Source organism: Gobius niger, assembly GCF_951799975.1.
Source record: "Gobius niger genome assembly, chromosome: 19".
NCBI classification, from domain to species: Eukaryota; Metazoa; Chordata; class Actinopteri; order Gobiiformes; family Gobiidae; genus Gobius; species Gobius niger.
The window spans coordinates 28510292-28528643 of NC_136870.1; positions in this window are offsets into that span (position 1 = coordinate 28510292).

The following is an 18352-nucleotide window of genomic DNA, read 5'->3' on the forward strand; positions in this document are numbered from 1 at the left end:
GACACCATTAAGTCCTGATTTTATCACGTTTTTTCACCGAGCGCCTTACGTGTGCTGTCTTGGCTTTTCCACAAGATGGAGGTGTTGCTTACAGCAGTGGTTCTCAACCTTTTGAAGCCGCGACCCCCATTATAACAGTTAAAGGGGTTCGTGACCCCCCGCCCGGGTCACACCGTGAGAAATCGGAACATTTGCCGACATAATTCTTAACCTCTTAACTCCCGCCTGAGCCGAGAGGATCTTTTTCCTCACGTCAGCAGATTTTTTTTCCATCATTTTTTTATTGGGTATTCAACTCATTTTTGTAACTTTTTTGTCATTTTTTTGTCAAATTTTTATCACATTTTTGGTATTTTTTTGTCACATTTTGTCATATTTTTGTCACATTTCTGTTATTTTTTCGTCCATTTTTTATCAAATTTTTGTCCTTTTTTTGTCACATTTTTGTAATTTTTTCGTCCATTTTTTGTCACTTTTTTGTCAATGTTTTCACAGCTTTTTTCCAGAAGCTTTTGGACTGGGGTAAAGCCAAACTGGAGAAAATGTGCTTGGTTCAGGCGGGAGTTAAGGGGTTAAAAAAAACAAAGAAAAAAACAAATGGTTAAAATAAAATTAATCAAATTATGAACATATAATGGCACTCTGGTAAAATAGCACGCACATGCGACAATAAAATATTATAATATACGCTAAAAGAAAGTAAAAGAAGTATGTATATTTTATATACATGATCTGGCGACCCCCAAAATTTGTCTCGCGACCCCCAGGTTGAGAACCACTGGCTTACAGCAAAACTTGCAGCCCCCTCTACTGGGCACATTCGGTAATACACGTGTACGCTCAAATTAAAGGCAAATAACCACTTAATACTGCGCTAATTTTAGGTGGGTTACAATAGGTTACACCTCGTCAACTTGTCTTCTCGATCCAGTCACTTCTGAAATCTCAGATGCCATGTTGAAAATGATTAACTCGTCTTTAGAAAGTCCTTTAAATATGCTGCTGTCAAACAAACTATCCTGATGTTTTAGCCAACTGTAGGCCCATATCTAATCTGCCTTTCATTTCAACAGTCCTTGAAAAAGTAGTGGCAAAGCAGCTTCACCGCCACCTACAGGACAGTCGGGGCACAGAGATCAGGGGTCAGAGTTACCTGTTCTTATCAGCAGCCGACCCGGACGAGCTTCAGGCCTGGTTCTGTTCGACCTCAGCCTTTGACACAATCGACCACAATGTTCTCCTGGTTTAAATCTCATCTGAAGGGCAACAATTCCTTTGCGCAAACCAACAGCCTTCCCCGGGTTCCAGAGTGTGCTATGGGGAGCCACAGGGTCCAGTGCTCGGGCCAGTTTTATTTACTTTGTACGTGTAAGGGTCACTTTCACGTAGTTTAAATATATATATGAAAAAGAAGCGCCCGGGATATTGTAACGTAACAGGAGCTTCCAGAACACACATTTCGGCTCTAAATGCAAGTCTCAAGTCAGTCCAAGTCAATCGGACATGGGCTCAAGTCAAGTCTTGCTTTAGTCGGCAAGTCCCCTCAAGTCACAAACGCCAGCGTGTCGACTTTTCATGTGTTTAATCTTGAAAATAACAAGTGTTTTCTCAAGATACAGTAATTTTGAACATTTAGGCTAAAATCAAACTTCTAAAAATCTCATGGATTTGGATTTAAAGTCTAATTAATATTTAAACGCCACAACATTCAAAATATATGTATCATAAATAAACAGTCTATGTACAAAATCACTGGGACAGCGACTTAAAAAATATGAAACAGTCTTTTAAACATGAGCTTCTTTTCCTTGTAGTATGAAAACAAATATAAAATAATATTTTTATTAGTTTCTGGCAGTTTTTCTGTCAGTAGTTTGTGGATGTTGTGGCTGAGAAAAATGCTAAGAAAAATGCTAAAAGCAAAGTAGTTCTTAAACCTTTATTAGCACAAGATGACAGCATGACAGTCGCAGAGAGTCTGCAGGTTTAACAAGTAAGGATTAAACAACGAGGAGCCGTGCATTCGACGGTTATAATGCACGACGCGGAGTCAAGAACACCACGACGCGCAGCGGAGTGGTGTTACTCCGCGAAGTGCATTATAACCGTCGAATGCACGGCTCCGAGTTGTTTAATCCGCTTATACCATGGTCCCACAAACGTAACATTTATAATAAGTATAAGTTTCATTTACTAAACTCACTAAATATGCCAGACCACCGGGACTATTTTATGTTGGTTATTAGCCGGTCACTGAAGGCTCGTCTCAGAGCGAGTCATTCTCCGCAGCTTTTACGAGGATCTCAGTCAGGCGCAACCAAACAACATAAGCACACGCTGCATCGCCAGAATCACAACGCAACAGGACTAACCGGGCACTTTTCCGTGGAAGTAAACACCGATGTGCGGCACTCGTGGGCAGGAGTTATTTCACTTTTACGCTGTTTAACCTGAAGCTAGCTAGCTAGCTCAACGAGCTCAACTGTTTATGGAAACAGCTGCGGTGGAGTCCGCCTACACCAGAGCCCCACGAACTGAAACTTTTATGTTTGACTTTACTAATCCAGCCAAATATGTTTAAATGCTGGATTATTTTATGTACGCCTGAAAATCATGAATAGTGCCTTAACCGTTTTCAATAGAAATGGAAAGCTCATATTTTATTAACAGTAGCTAACCTAGCTGCTCACTCTCCTCTACTTCACATTTATCAAACATTTTGTTTTGGCCAAAAACGTTGAAATTAAACAAAATCCATCTCATACGTTCCTGTCAGTCACTAATTACGTGTTTATCTGATTCAGCTGTGTCATGCGTTGCTATGGCGATGCCCACAGCGGAGTGATATCCCAGTGATTTAACTACCGGACTACGTGTGCGGTTATACGAAAATAATGCACGCTTGTTAGCCCCCACCAGCCAATCAGAATCGAGTATTCACCCAGACCATGGTATAAAGCAGCTTATATACCACAGAAGCTGCCTTATTTGGTCTAAAACAGAACATACTAACATACTACAACAAGTGGACTGTAGTCTAACTTTATTTCATGGTCACTCAGATCAGCAGGAGAAGGTCAACAGGAGGTCACAGGAGATAGCAAAGAAACACCTGTTGTTTCACTTTAAGCTAAGAACATATATTTAGAAAACTGCAAACAAGAAGACACATATTTCCACAGGTCCCCCTGTACTGCCCCAGACCCTGTATACTCGGATTCGCCCCTGCTCAAAATGCGGATGCGTAAAATAACCTCTAAATGCTGTAAACTTTGTGTTAACGAATTGAAACATCGAAAATCCTCGAGATTCCTGTAGATGAATCAGCTCTGACATGGTGGTTCTGGAGGCTCCGTCTGCGCTGTAGGTCCAGCCCATTGTTTCAAACCTTTTCCTGTCCGTAAATCTCCTCTTCACCGTCTTTACAAAACTTTTAATCCAAAGAAATATTTCCTCCGGCCTTTTCACGCTGTATTGATCAGACGCCTGTGTCTGGAAACCGAACACACATGTGGATAATCACCATAATGTAAACAAAGATGCGCCGCTTTTACAAAATGAATCCTGATCTTTCAACAGTTTCACTCAAATAAATAATAACTATAAAGTCACAGCGAGTCACTGAGAGTCACTGGCCTCAAGTCCAAGTTAAGTCTCGAGTCACAAACAGCAAGTCCCAAGTCAAGTCTTTGTGGAGCTTTGGTCGAGTCAGTCTCAAGTCCCGAAAATTGCGACTCGAGTCAAGTCAAGCAAGAAGCCGTTTTTCTGAACACACTTCACATGGAGCAGGGCGGCCGTGGCTGCAGAGTGCATCACCTGCTGACACCAAAATGAGAACTCGTCTCTGCCTGTCCTTTCAGGTGCTTTACGGTGAGAGCGGGACGTCATGCGACCTTTAAGATAAGATAAGATGGTACTTTATTGATCTCACAGATGGAGAAATTGCATTCGATGAGGAGCATCCGGCAGCAGCACCCATTCAGTGGCACCACTCTTTTTCCACTCTTTTTCCACTCTTTTTCCACTCTTTTTCCACTCTTTTTCCACTCTTTTTCCACTCTTTTTCCACTCTTTTATTTTCTTTGGTGAAAGATGGTTGTGTCGCGGCCGCCATCTTCACTGTTTTGGTCACAGGAGGAGCACTGGTTGATGGGAAATCCGTAGACGATGACCACGGCGGTGGAGCTCTTGTGCTTGGCCCTGATGTTCTTGGCCACTCAGGTGTAGTTGGCCGTGTGGGACAGACGCGCCTGCTTGATGATCAGGTTGTGTCCACGGTGATGTAGAAGTTCCTGTCCTCGGCCGGGTCCATGATCTCGTTGTCCTTCAGCCACTCCACCCGCATGACCTTGGAGGATGGAGAAACTGTAGCTGCCTCTGTCTCCTCTGATCATCTGAAACGGTGCACCGCCTCCTCAGAGCGTGGTGTCCTGCACTGGTCAGCACAGCTCCCTCCACAGTCTATCACCATCTCCTCGTTGGTCCCTTTTGTTGTTTCCTGTAGCTCCTCTTGTGACGCCTCCTCCGTGCTGCAGGTGTGGGGGCTCTTGGTGCCTCTTCACTGTTCAGTGTCTCAGAAGAAGATGTTTGTAGATCTCAAATGGGTTTAGCTGATTTGTTTACTTTCAAAAAAGCTGCTTTCTTCAGGACCATTTTGGACTCTCAAAGTAAACAAATCCACCAAACCTCCACAAAAACACGGTAAAGACGTACAAAAGTATCCAGAAAAACAACGTTGTTCGCTGAAAAAGGCAAACAATTCAGCTGCACCAGGAGAGAGGGAGGTCACATAACATACATTAGGTAACAATTCCAAATCACAATATAAATGAAAATCAATGAAACCAGGTCAGACGGATACATTAGAAACGCTTTGCTCCTGCGTTAAAGCCATGAAGACCTGGATAACTGAACCACCTCCTCCTTAACCCGGACAAAACCGAGGTCATTATCTCAGCAGATCATCTCCCTGGATAATGTTGGCGTATCGACGAGCTCTACAGTAACAAACCTGGGAGTTCTGTGATGTAGAAATGATTCAAACCTGCCGCCCTCTGGTGTTCGCTCTGGGATGATGCAGCCGTGTCTTTATCCAGAAGAAGTCGAGGCATTTCAGTCAAAGAAGCAGCTTTAACGTGTGAGCGTTTGGAGCCGTAATATAATCCCTGATTCAGTCCACATGGAGCAATCATCTACAATAGGCTACACGCCGGTGTGGCTCGTTTACATGCATGAGACCCATGTATGTTCATTAACACGCACTGTCCCGACCAAATAAACCGATAAACCTATAAATGAAGTAAATAAGGCACCGAGTTCAGAATCAGGAAACATTTTTTTTAATTAAAAATAGAGCTCAAGACAGAGCGAGTCAAAACAAGACTTAAAAATGCAGATAACTGAAAGAATCTTATCTACACTCTTGCCTCTTACTGTAATTGATTAATTCTATGTTGATGTTTTTATTGATTGTATTTGTTTTCTTATATTTATGCAACTGTGAAGCACTTTGAATTGTCTTGTGTATGAATTGTGCTCTACAAATAAACTTGCCTTGCCTTTATTGCCGTCGTCAGTAAAGGTTTAACAAATGTGCTTCAGTGCAATGACACGGACTCAAATAAAACCACAGGCTGTTAAGGTTTAAAACAAAGAGCAAAGTTGTTTTTGTAGCCCAGCTAATATTAATACATGCCCTGCAGTTGCCCTAAGAACTACATTTCCCATGAGCCTCTAAATTGCGTATTCTTAATAGTTTATGACATGTTGTGCTCCTCAACCAGGTGTTGTTCTGAATGGGATGGGTAAGTGTCGCCGTGCTATTTGAACAGTCATTCACTGTCGTTTTCATTCTTGTGACGATTGCGCATTTACATATGTTGATTATGCGCCGTCCTTTATGTGGTTTAAAGTAGTTAAAGTAGCTACACTGAATGTTTGTACGTGTACCATGCCAGTGTGGTTAGCTTCCACTAGCTTTCCCCCGGCTTTCCTTTGACCGGTCCATTTCTACTTATTTATTGCAATGCCTTTTCTAGTTCTTTTGTCATACAGTCATTGGTGTCAATGTGTATTTAAGGGCATTGACACTATGCATTTATGGGAGATTACCACACTGCCACGGTCATTATTTACTCATACATGCATGCTGCAATGCCCTTTATTCAGGCATTGGCCTCAAAGCACTTTCCAGATTGCAGTTAGTCCAGAACTCAGCAGCACGACTTTTAACAGGAGCCAGAAAACGCGAGCACATCACCCCTATTTTAGCTTCTTTGCACTGGCTCCCTGTACGTTTTAGAATTGATTTCAAAATTTTGTTGTTTGTTTTTAAAGCTTTGAATGGACCGGCCCCTCAGTATATTGTAGACCTCATCCCAATCTATACTCCGGCGCGTGCTCTGAGGTCTGAGGCCCAGCTACAGCTTGTGGTTTCTAAAACAAAGCGTAAAACCAGAGGGGACAGAGCGTTCTCCGTTGTCGGCCCCAAGCTCTGCCCCTCCACGTTCGAACGGCCCCCACAGTGGAGTGTTTTAAATCTCGTCTTAAGACCCATTTTTATTCTCAGGCTTTTAACACCGCGTGAGTTGTGTGGTCCCCGTGTCTTTTATTTATTTTATCTTGTTGATTTTTTTTTTTTTATTCAATTTTTTTAATTATTTTATTGTTTTATCTATTTTATTGTTTTGTTTTATGCAGGTTTTAGGTATTTTTATTTATTTATTTTGTGGTAGGGCTAATAAGTATTGTATCTGTTTTTAAGATCTCATGTGCAGCACTTTGGAAACATTTTGTTGGTTAAATGTGCTATACAAATAAAGTGGATTGGATTGGATTGGATGTTGTTGTACAGGCCAGGTTTGCCACGGGTCCGTGAGGCCATCGTCTGTGGGAGAACCGTTTACACCCTCTGGATTTCCCAAAAGTTCCTCTGACTTCTGATTGTTCTGACGGTGCGGTCGGAGGCTTTGCGGCCACTTTCTCGTCCCTGTTGTTGAGTGTCCCACCACCTCCAACGCTTGAACATTTGCGTAATGGACGATGGCGCTGCGCTCCAGCGTGTGGACGTTCTTCTCAGAGCATTTGTTTGATAGTTTTTTTGTTTCAACCCGTTAAATGAACGGTTGTAAATACCTGTACATAATATGGCTCGCCAACACTAAAGTATATCCGGTGGCAGCATACCTGTTGTAGTGATTGTTGACCCTACTTCACCACGAGCATCATGGCCTTTGGCAAGAATCGTGGAGACAAGGCCTGACTCGAAAGGAGTTTGCATGTTCTCCCCGTGTCTGTGTAGGTTTCCTCCGGGCACTCCGGTTTCCCCTACCACTAAAAACATGCACAATAGGCCAGGATGAATGATGTGTGAGTGAATGTATGGTGGTGTCAGAGGGTCCGTTGGCGCAGACGTGTGTAGTCGCAAAAGCGCCTCTGACAGTCTCCCCCAGGGGAAACTGGGGTCTCTATAGCCTGTCCGTCCATGGGAGTGGATCTCTCCTTCTGTGGTTCTCCCCAAGGTTTCTCTTTTCTCCTGCCGGGTTTTTGAGTTTTTCCTCGCCGTACTGGAGAGTCTAAGGACGGGGGACGCCCACGCTGCTCATCGCTACCTTTGGACATTATATTTGCCTGGATTCACCTGAACTTTTAATTGTCATATTTATTGCTGTGTTTTATTGCCTTGATGTTTGTTGCAGCCCTTTGAGGCGACTTCTGTTGTGATATTGGGCTATACAAAACCATTAAACTTGAAACTTGAAACTTGAAACTGAAGCTACAAACGTAGTTACCACCACCGAGTATGGAGTGAATGTACAACTGTCTCATGTAAAGCGCTTTGTGACTCTATGTCTGTGAAAGGCGCTATATAAATAAAGATTTTCTTCTTCTAAAAACCATGACTGGGATGTTGGAACGGCCAGTAACCAAGATATGCCTTCTATTGGAAGAGGACTCTGTATTATGAATAATAATTTTGTTCTTGGCACCCTTCCCAAGTTAAAAAATGATAAATGTTAACCTTGAAGATAATCAACATTTAGGGGCCGGATATGTAGGAGCCAGAAATGGACTTGCAAATAACTTTCTGAATATGTTTGAGCGGGGGAATTCCTGCCGCCATCTAGTGGGCGCTTTGAAGAACGCTTTGAAGACATAAAGGGCAGGGGCCGTCTTCAGAAGGTGTGGCTGCAGCAGGAAGACAGTCTTCGGCCTCCACTGCTGCCTTAGTTAATTTTCCTTTTATCAAAGCAATCCTTATTTCTGCTCAAGTGCTTGGATTTGTATATGCACCTCTTTAATTTCTGTAATAAATTCCGTTACCATTTTTTGGAAATCTTTTTTGTCTACCGGTTTATTTTATTTTATTTTATGTGGAGCGTCAGACATTTTTGCCAGCCACCAAGGATGATAAGGTTGAAAAACTGACACTACACCTGTGTTCAGTATTTCCTTTAAGCACTAGTTGTTTCTCCCGAGAGACGAACTTGAAATCTTAAGCAAAGCACTTGCATTATTTTCTGTATCAGAAGTGTTACATTTTCTTAGCGTTCAAAGTCAGTGATCTTAGTCAATCCACTCAGTATATAGTACATTATTAGAAAACTATTGCCTAAATATTCCAGCGAGTCCTATAAGTCGACATCTAAATTTCAGCCTGTACAGAAAAAACAAACAAAAAACATTACGAGATAACTTTAAACTACACTTTCGATTTGATCTCGTGAGATCTCGGCCCATCACTCGGCTTTAGCTTCCGCCACAAACAAAACAAAACATTTATTGAACACCTTGAAAATCACCTCACATCTATTTCGATCATGAAGTGAAAATGAACAATTGAAAGTTTTTATTGAGTTGTGCGCGTTTTCAGGTTTACATACAAATTCCACATGCAGCACAAATTTTTTAGATTTTTTCCCCCCTCACCCTTTGTGATAACGGGTCTTTTGGTATGAGCAGTTATGTACAATTTAAGGAAATACAAATACAGTAAGACACCACCACACAGACACTACACGCTCACACCCATGTCCCACCCCTACTGTCCAGGCATGGTAAAAAGAAAGAATAAAACCTTTTCTTTGCCTTACGTGTTTAGAGGCTGGTCCTTCTCGCCCACTGTGGCTCCTCCCCTTAGACCAGGGGTGCCCAAAGTGGGGCAATTTGCTTGGCGCGCCAGAGGGTGATCTACTTTTGCGCCGCATCTGGTTAATAACTCTCTCTCCCGTTCATTCTCAATGGCAAATACGGATGCAGTTCACTTTTTGTCCACCAGCGTCAAATTGGGGGCGCTGTTTCACTCCTTTCACAAAGTTAAGGAAACACTGTTGTGGAGTCTTGGTATTTATCAATCACAGAGCGTCGTAGCAGCAACTTTCCCATTTTTCCAACTTTGTTTTGCAAAAATCGTTGACATCTATGACTTATAAAAGAATTTATGCTGAACTGACACTTTCAAAATGATATAATACGGCATTTTCTTTGACTTAAAGACATGAATGAGCTAAAGTCACTGTAGGTACTGCAGGTACAGGTGGTGCTGTTGTTTCCATTTTGCTCTATATATTTGCTCTATATAATTGATTTTGTTCGACTAAAACTAGGCTTTTGTAGCAGGTTAACCCCTTAACTCCCACCTGAACCGAGCACATTTTCTCCAGTTTGGCTTTACCCCAATCCAAAAGCTTCTGGAAAAAAGGTGTGAAAATAGCAACAAAACTGAGACGAAAACAATGATGGAAATGTGACAAAAAATTGATGAAAAAGTGGCAAAAATGTCACAAAAATGTCACAAAAAATGACAAAATAATGACATAAAAGTTACAAAAATGAGTTGAACGCCCAACAAGAAAATGATGGGAAAAAAATCTGATGACGTGAGGAAAAAGATCCTCTCGGTTCAGACAGGAGTTAAGCGGTTAATTGCATAGATTGAATTAAATGCAAAGGTCTACCAAAAAAGAAAATAAAGTAACTTTTATTATTTGCAGTTATATGTTTCACGCTTGACATCGCCGTGTTTGGCCCGCGACCCACAGGCACTTTTTCATTTTGGCCTCGGAGACAAAAAGTTTGGGCACCCCTGCCTTAGACACTTCAGTCCAACCAACACTCGAGACGTTTAGAAAAACCATCAAACGTTACAAATGTCCAATAAGCAGCAGAAACGATGACCACGTGGTACAAACATGACCTCAAATGAGCGGAAAGAGGTGTGTTAGTGTTCATGAGTCTGACGTTTATGTGGCTGGGGGGGGTCAAACAGTGTCCAGGGTGGGGTCCCAGCTGCAGATGGTGAATGAAGATCGGTTCCAGCTGGTTTCTTTTGAGGAGACGATCAGATTCTCCGCAGTTACAGTCCAGACGTCCCGACAGCTGAGGCCCTCACGGTTCCGCCGGCTCTCTGATTGGCTGAGGGCGGGGTTGAGGGCGGGCTCCGGGCAGGTTTGAATGGTCCAATCACAAGTGGAGGATGGATACGACGATAACAGTTCATTTCATGATTAATCCAGAGGTGACGAGGCCTCAGGTCCTTCTGCGAGCCTTCACACCGACACGGTTCCTACGGGGAAAAACACGTTAGAACCAGATACTGATAAAATATATTAAAAAAACTTTCATGCTGAAAAAGTGACTAATGTACTTTGTAAACAGTAGCAGTTTTAAATATTTGCACCATTTCAGAGGCAAGGACACTTTGATCATCAGACAGGCGGACGCCATGTTCTTTAACTCGTTTGGAAGTGGACCTTTAGTCAGAGCAAAATCTTTACCTCTATCCAAATGTCTCTGAATTTTGCAAAAAGCCCTTAAAGATTGTTTATTCCAAGTTCGATGCACAGTACATACACACATTTACATTAAAGGGACTATATGGAGTTTAAAAATGCTACAATTATATTATTTTCCTCCCCCTACATGTTCCTCCATGTCCTAATGTGTAGAATGAGCTCAGACCTGTTCACCACAACTGTATCATGTGTTAATGTTGTTGGAGCCAGTAGCAGGGCAATGTAGGGCTGCTCGATTATTGAAAAAATACAAATTATTTTTGAAATCACGATTATTCAAACAATTTGCTGCCTTTAAAAAGTCTTTATTTATATATTTATTAATAAAAAAACACTATGCTGAATATTTTCTGTTTTCTGAACAGTCATAAAAGTACAAATTATTTCAAGTATGTCTTATAAAGGAGAGGTCTCCGTTTCACACCTGCCCCCTGCTGGCCAGCCCTCACACCTGTGCAAGCAAACTGAGCAGCGCGGCCTGATGACATCATCACACAGCGCCGTTTTTATGTCAAGCAAAAGCGTGAGCCAAAGCACGTGAAATGCGAAGGGAAAATAATCCCAGCGCCGTGAAATAATGCAGGTCAGAATATAAAACCACTCAAATAAAAGGTAGGATTTTTTTATGCTATGGTTTTTAAATTTGAGTGGGAAATGTTGGTTTTGTGACACTAGAACCAGGGTTAAAGAGTGACTCACATTCTGTTCAGTGGAGAAGTTACAGAGGAGCGACCACGACGACCAGGACACCAGCAGCATCTGAGTGGGCCACACCTGTCCCAGAGCGAGCCAGACCTGTCCCAGAGCGAGCCACACCTGTCCCAGAGCGAGCCACACCTGCCCCAGAGCGAGCCACACCTGCCCCAGAGCGAGCCACACCTGCCCCAGAGCGAGCCACACCTGTCCCAGAGCGAGCCACACCTGTCCCAGAGCGAGCCCTGGGAAACACAAAAAACAAACATTAAACAGAGCATCCGGGCAGCTCGCTCAGTCCAGAGCTTCTCAGGCTGTTCCTGGTGTGCCCCCTGTTGAAGATGAAAGGCCCCACAAAATGATTATCTTTAACATTTGTGTATTTGTTTAACAAGGTTTACAGCTTTAAACAGTGTGAGGCAGCCTCTGGTGAAGCGAAAACATGCAGAAGATGTGAAAGGGAAATTTACGAGCCAATAGGTGCCGACATGTCTCACCTGTGCGAGATCCAACAGGTGGTCCAGAAGCCTCAGATTCAGCACCGTCGATCCAGTAGGCGGGTTTGAATATACTCACCTTTGGCTGGTGAGAAGATGGCGGGTTTGAATATACTCACCTTTGACTGAGAAGATGGCGGGTTTGAATATACTCACTTTTGGCTGGTGAGAAGATGGCGGGTTTGAATATACTCACCTTTGGCTGAGAAGATGGCGGCGGGTTTGAATATACTCACCTTTGGCTGAGAAGGCGGCGGGTTTGAATATACTCACCTTTGGCTGAGAAGGCGGCGGCGGGTTTGAATATACTCACCTTTGGCTGAGAAGGCGGCGGCGGGTTTGAATATACTCACCTTTGGCTGAGAAGGCGGCGGCGGGTTTGAATATACTCACCTTTGGCTGAGAAGATGGCGGCGGGTTTGAATATACTCACCTTTGGCTGAGAAGATGGCGGCGGGTTTGAATATACTCACCTTTGGCTGAGAAGATGGCGGCGGGTTTGAATATACTCACCTTTGGCTGAGAAGATGGCGGCGGGTTTGAATATACTCACCTTTGGCTGAGAAGATGGCGGCGGGTTTGAATATACTCACCTTTGGCTGAGAAGATGGCGGCGGGTTTGAATATACTCACCTTTGGCTGAGAAGATGGCGGCGGGTTTGAATATACTCACCTTTGGCTGAGAAGATGGCGGCGGGTTTGAATATACTCACCTTTGGCTGAGAAGATGGCGGCGGGTTTGAATATACTCACCTTTGGCTGAGAAGATGGCGGCGGGTTTGAATATACTCACCTTTGGCTGAGAAGATGGCGGCGGGTTTGAATATACTCACCTTTGGCTGAGAAGATGGCGGCGGGTTTGAATATACTCCCCTTTGGCTGAGAAGATGGCGGCGGGTTTGAATATACTCCCCTTTGGCTGAGAAGATGGCGGCGGGTTTGAATATACTCACCTTTGGCTGAGAAGATGGCGGCGGGTTTGAATATACTCACCTTTGACTGATGAGAAGATGGCGGGTTTGAATATACTCACCTTTGGCTGATAAGATGGCGGCGGGTTTGAATATACTCACCTTTGGCTGATAAGATGGCGGCGGGTTTGAATATACTCCCCTTTGGCTGAGAAGATGGCGGCGGGTTTGAATATACTCCCCTTTGGCTGAGAAGATGGCGGCTGGTTTGAATATACTCACCTTTGGCTGAGAAGATGGCGGCGGGTTCGAATATACTCACCTTTGGCTGAGAAGATGGCGGCGGGTTCGAACATACTCACCTTTGGCTGAGAAGATGGCGGCGGGTTTGAATATACTCACCTTTGGCTGAGAAGATGGCGGCGGGTTTGAATATACTCACCTTTGGCTGAGAAGATGGCGGCGGGTTTGAATATACTCACCTTTGGCTGAGAAGATGGCGGCGGGTTTGAATATACTCACCTTTGACTGAGAAGGCGGCGGGTTTGAATATACTCACCTTTGACTGAGAAGGCGGCGGGTTTGAATATACTCACCTTTGACTGATGAGAAGATGGCGGCTGGTTTGAATATACTCACCTTTGGCTGAGAAGATGGCGGCGGGTTCGAATATACTCACCTTTGGCTGAGAAGATGGCGGCGGGTTCGAACATACTCACCTTTGGCTGAGAAGATGGCGGCGGGTTTGAATATACTCACCTTTGGCTGAGAAGATGGCGGCGGGTTTGAATATACTCACCTTTGGCTGAGAAGATGGCGGCGGGTTTGAATATACTCACCTTTGGCTGAGAAGATGGCGGCGGGTTTGAATATACTCACCTTTGGCTGAGAAGATGGCGGCGGGTTTGAATATACTCACCTTTGGCTGAGAAGAGGGCGGCGGGTTTGAATATACTCACCTTTGGCTGAGAAGAGGGCGGCGGGTTTGAATATACTCACCTTTGGCTGAGAAGAGGGCGGCGGGTTTGAACATACTCACCTTTGGCTGAGAAGAGGGCGGCGGGTTTGAATATACTCACCTTTGACTGAGAAGATGGCGGCGGGTTTGAATATACTCACCTTTGACTGAGAAGGCGGCGGGTTTGAATATACTTAAATTCGGCTGAGAAGGCGGCGGGTTTGAACATACTCACCTTTGACTGAGAAGATGGAGGGTTTGAATATACTCACCTTTGACTGAGAAGATGGCGGCGGGTTTGAATATACTCACCTTTGGCTGAGAAGATGGCGGCGGGTTTGAATATACTCACCTTTGGCTGAGAAGATGGCGGGTTTGAACATACTCACCTTTGACTGAGGAGATGGCGGCGGGTTTGAATATACTCATCTTTGGCTGAGAAGATGGCGGCGGGTTTGAATATACTCACCTTTGACTGAGAAGATGGCGGGTTTGAATATACTCACCTTTGACTGAGAAGATGGCGGGTTTGAATATACTCACCTTTGACTGAGAAGATGGCGGCGGGTTTGAATATACTCACCTTTGGCTGAGAAGATGGCAGGTTTGAATATACTCACCTTTGGCTGAGAAGATGGCGGCGGGTTTGAATATACTCACCTTTGGCTGAGAAGATGGCGGGTTTGAATATACTTACCTTTGGCTGAGAAGATGGCGGCGGGTTTGAATATACTCACCTTTGGCTGAGGAGGCGGCGGGTTTGAATATACTCCCCTTTGGCTGAGGAGGCGGCGGGTTTGAATATACTCCCCTTTGGCTGAGAAGATGGCGGCGGGTTTGAATATACTCACCTTTGACTGAAGATGGCGGCGGGTTTGAATATACTCACCTTTGGCTGAGAAGATGGCGGGTTTGACTATACTCACCTTTGGCTGAGAAGATGGCGGGTTTGACTATACTCTCCTTTGGCTGAGAAGATGGCGGCGGGTTTGAATATACTCACCTTTGACTGAGAAGATGGCGGGTTTGACTATACTCACCTTTGGCTGAGAAGATGGCGGGTTTGACTATACTCACCTTTGGCGGAGAAGATGGCGGCGGGTTTGACTATACTCACCTGTGGCTGAGAAGATGGCGGGTTTGACTATACTCACCTGTGGCTGAGAAGATGGCGGGTTTGACTATACTCACCTTTGACTGAGAAGATGGCGGGTTTGACTATACTCACCTTTGGCTGAGAAGATGGCGGGTTTGACTATACTCACCTGTGGCTGAGAAGATGGCGGGTTTGAATTTACTCACCTTTGACTGAGAAGATGGCGGGTTTGAATTTACTTACCTTTGACTGAGAAGATGGCGGGTTTGAATATACTCACCTTTGGCTGATGACAAGATGGCGGGTTTGAATATACTCACCTTTGGCAAAGGCGGATTTGAATATATAGAATTCAGCATTCACGGCCAAGTTTAGCATTAGCTTCAAACGCAGCCAGAGTTTAGCATTAGCTTCAAACGCAGCCAGAGTTTAGCATTAGCTACAAACGCGGTCAGAATTCGGCATTAGTGACCAAAGCAGCCAGAGTTTAGCATTAGCTGCAAATGCGGTCAAAGTCAAACATTAGTGGAAAACGCAGCCAGAGTTTAGCATAAGCTGCAAACGCGGTCAAAGTTGAGAATTAGTGGCCAACGCAGCCAGAGTTTAGCATTAGCTTCTAACGTGGTCAGAATTCAGCATTAGTGGCCAACGCAGCCAGAGTTTAGCATTAGCTTATAACGCGGTCAGAATTCAGCATTAGTGGCCAACGCAGCCAGAGTTTAGCATTAGCTTCAAAACGCGGTAAGAATTCGGCATTAGTGGCCAACGCAGCCAGAGTTTAGCATTAGCTTCAAACGCGGTCAGAATTCGGCATTAGTGGCCAACGCAGCCAGAGTTTAGCATTAGTTTCAAACGTGGTCAGAATTCGGCATTAGTGGCCAACGCAGCCAGAGTTTAGCATTAGCTGCAAACGCGGTCAAAGTCAAGCATTAGTGGCCAACGCAGCCAGAGTTTAGCATTAGCTGCCAACGTGGTCAAAGTTTAGCATTAGTGGCGAACGCAGCCAGAGTTTAGCATTAGCTGCAAACGCGGTCAGAATTGGGCATTAGTGGCCAACGCAGCCAGAGTTTAGCATTAGCTTCAAACATGGTCAAAGTCAAGCATTAGTGGCCAACGCAGCCAGAGTTTAGCATTAGCTGCAAACGCGGTCAGAATTGGGCATTAGTGGCCAACGCAGCCAGAGTTTAGCATTAGCTGCAAACGTGGTCAAAGTTTAGTATTAGTGGCAAACGCAGCCAGAGTTTAGCATTAGCTGCAAACGTGGTCAGAGTTCAGTATTAGTGGCCAACGCAGCCAGAGTTTAGCATTAGCTGCAAACGCGGTCAAAGTCAAGCATTAGTGGCCGACGCAGCCAGAGTTTAGCATTAGCTGCAAACACGGACAGAATTCAGCATTAGTGGCCAACGCGGCCAGAGTTTAGCATTAGCTGCAAACACGGACAGAATTCAGCATTAGTGGCCAACACGGCCAGAGTTTAGCATTAGCTTCAAACATGGTCAAAGTCAAGCATTAGTGGCCAACGCAGCTAGAGTTTAGCAAAAGCTTCAAACGCGGTCAGAGTTCAGTATTAGTGGCCAACGCAGCCAGAGTTTAGCATTAGCTGCAAACGCGGTCAAAGTCAAGCATTATTGGCCAACGCAGCCAGAGTTTAGCATTAGCTTCAAACGAGGTCAAAGTTTAGCATTAGTGGCCAACGCAGCCAGAGTTTAGCATTAGCTTCAAACCGGTCAAAGTTTAGCATTAGTGGCCAACGCAGCCAGAGTTTAGCATTAGTGGCAAACGCAGCCAGAGTTTAGCATTAGCTTCAAACCTAGCCAGAGTTTAGCATTAGCTGCAAACGCAGCCAGAGTTTAGCATTAGCTTCAAACGCGGCAAGAAATCCGCATTAGTGGCCAACGCAGCCAGAGTTTAGCATTAGCTGCAAATACAGTCAAAGTCTAGCATTATTGGCCAACGCAGCCAGAGTTTAGCATATGCTTCAAATGCAGCCAGAGTTTAGCATTAGCTTCAAACGCGGTCAGAATTCGGCATTAGTGGCCAACGCAGCCAGAGTTTAGCATTAGCTACAAGCACTGTAAGAATTCAGCATTAGTGGCCAACGCAGCCAGAGTTTAGCATTAGCTACAAACGCGGTCAGAATTCGGCATTAGTGGCCAACGCAGCCAGAGTTTAGCATTAGCTTCAAACGAGGTCAAAGTTGAGCATTAGTAGCCAACGCAGCCAGAGTTTAGCATTAGCTACAAACACTGTAAGAATTCAGCATTAGTGGCCAACGCAGCCAGAGTTTAGCATTAGCCGCAAACGCGGTCAGAATTCGGCATTAGTGGCCAACGCAGCCAGAGTTTAACATTAGCTTCAAACGCAGTCAGAATTTAGCATTAGTGGCCAACGCAGCCAGAGATTAGCATTAGCTTCAAACGCGGTCAAAGTCAAGCATTAGTGGCGAACGCAGCCAGAGATTAGCATTAGCTTCAAACGCGGTCAAAGTCAAGCATTAGTGGCGAACGCAGCCAGAGTTTAGCATTAGAAGCAAACGCGGTCAAAGTTGAGCATTAGTGGCCAACACAGCCAGAATTTAGCATTAGCTTCAAACGCGGTCAGAATTCAGGATTAGTGGCCAACGCAGCCAGAGTTTAGCATTAGCTGCAAACTCGGACAAAGTTAAGCATTAGTGGCCAACGCAGCCAGAGTTTAGCATTAGCTGCAAACGCGGTCAGAATTCGGCATTAGTGGCCAACGCAGCCAGAGTTTAGCATTAGCTTCAAACGCGGTCAGAATTCAGCATTAGTGGCCAACGCAGCCAGAGTTTAGCATTAGCTGCAAACGCGGACAAAGTTAAACATTATTGGCCAACGCAGCCAGAGTTTAGCATTAGCTTCAAACGCGGTCAGAGTTCAGCATTAGTGGCCAACACAGCCAGAGTTTAGCATTAGCTTCAAACTCGGTCAGAATTTGGCATTAGTGGCCAACGCAGCCAGAGTTTAGCATTAGCTTCAAACTCGGTCAGAATTTGGCATTAGTGGCCAACGCAGCCAGAGTTTAGCATTAGCTTCAAACTCGGTCAGAATTTGGCATTAGTGGCCAACGCAGCCAGAGTTTAGCATTAGCTGCAAATGCGGTCAAAGTTAAGCATTAGTGGCCAACGCAGCCAGAGTTTAGCATTAGCTGCAAACGCGGTCAAAGTCAAGCATTATTGGCCAACGCAGCCAGAGTTTAGCATTAGCTGCAAACGCGGCCAGAATTCAGCATTAGTGGCCAACGCAGCCAGAATTTAGCATTAGCTTCAAACCTAGCCAGAGTTTAGCATTAGCTGCAAACGCAGTCAGAATTCGGCATTAGTGGCCAACGCAGCCAGAGTTTAGCATTAGCTTCAAACGCAGTCAGAATTCGGCATTAGTGGCCAA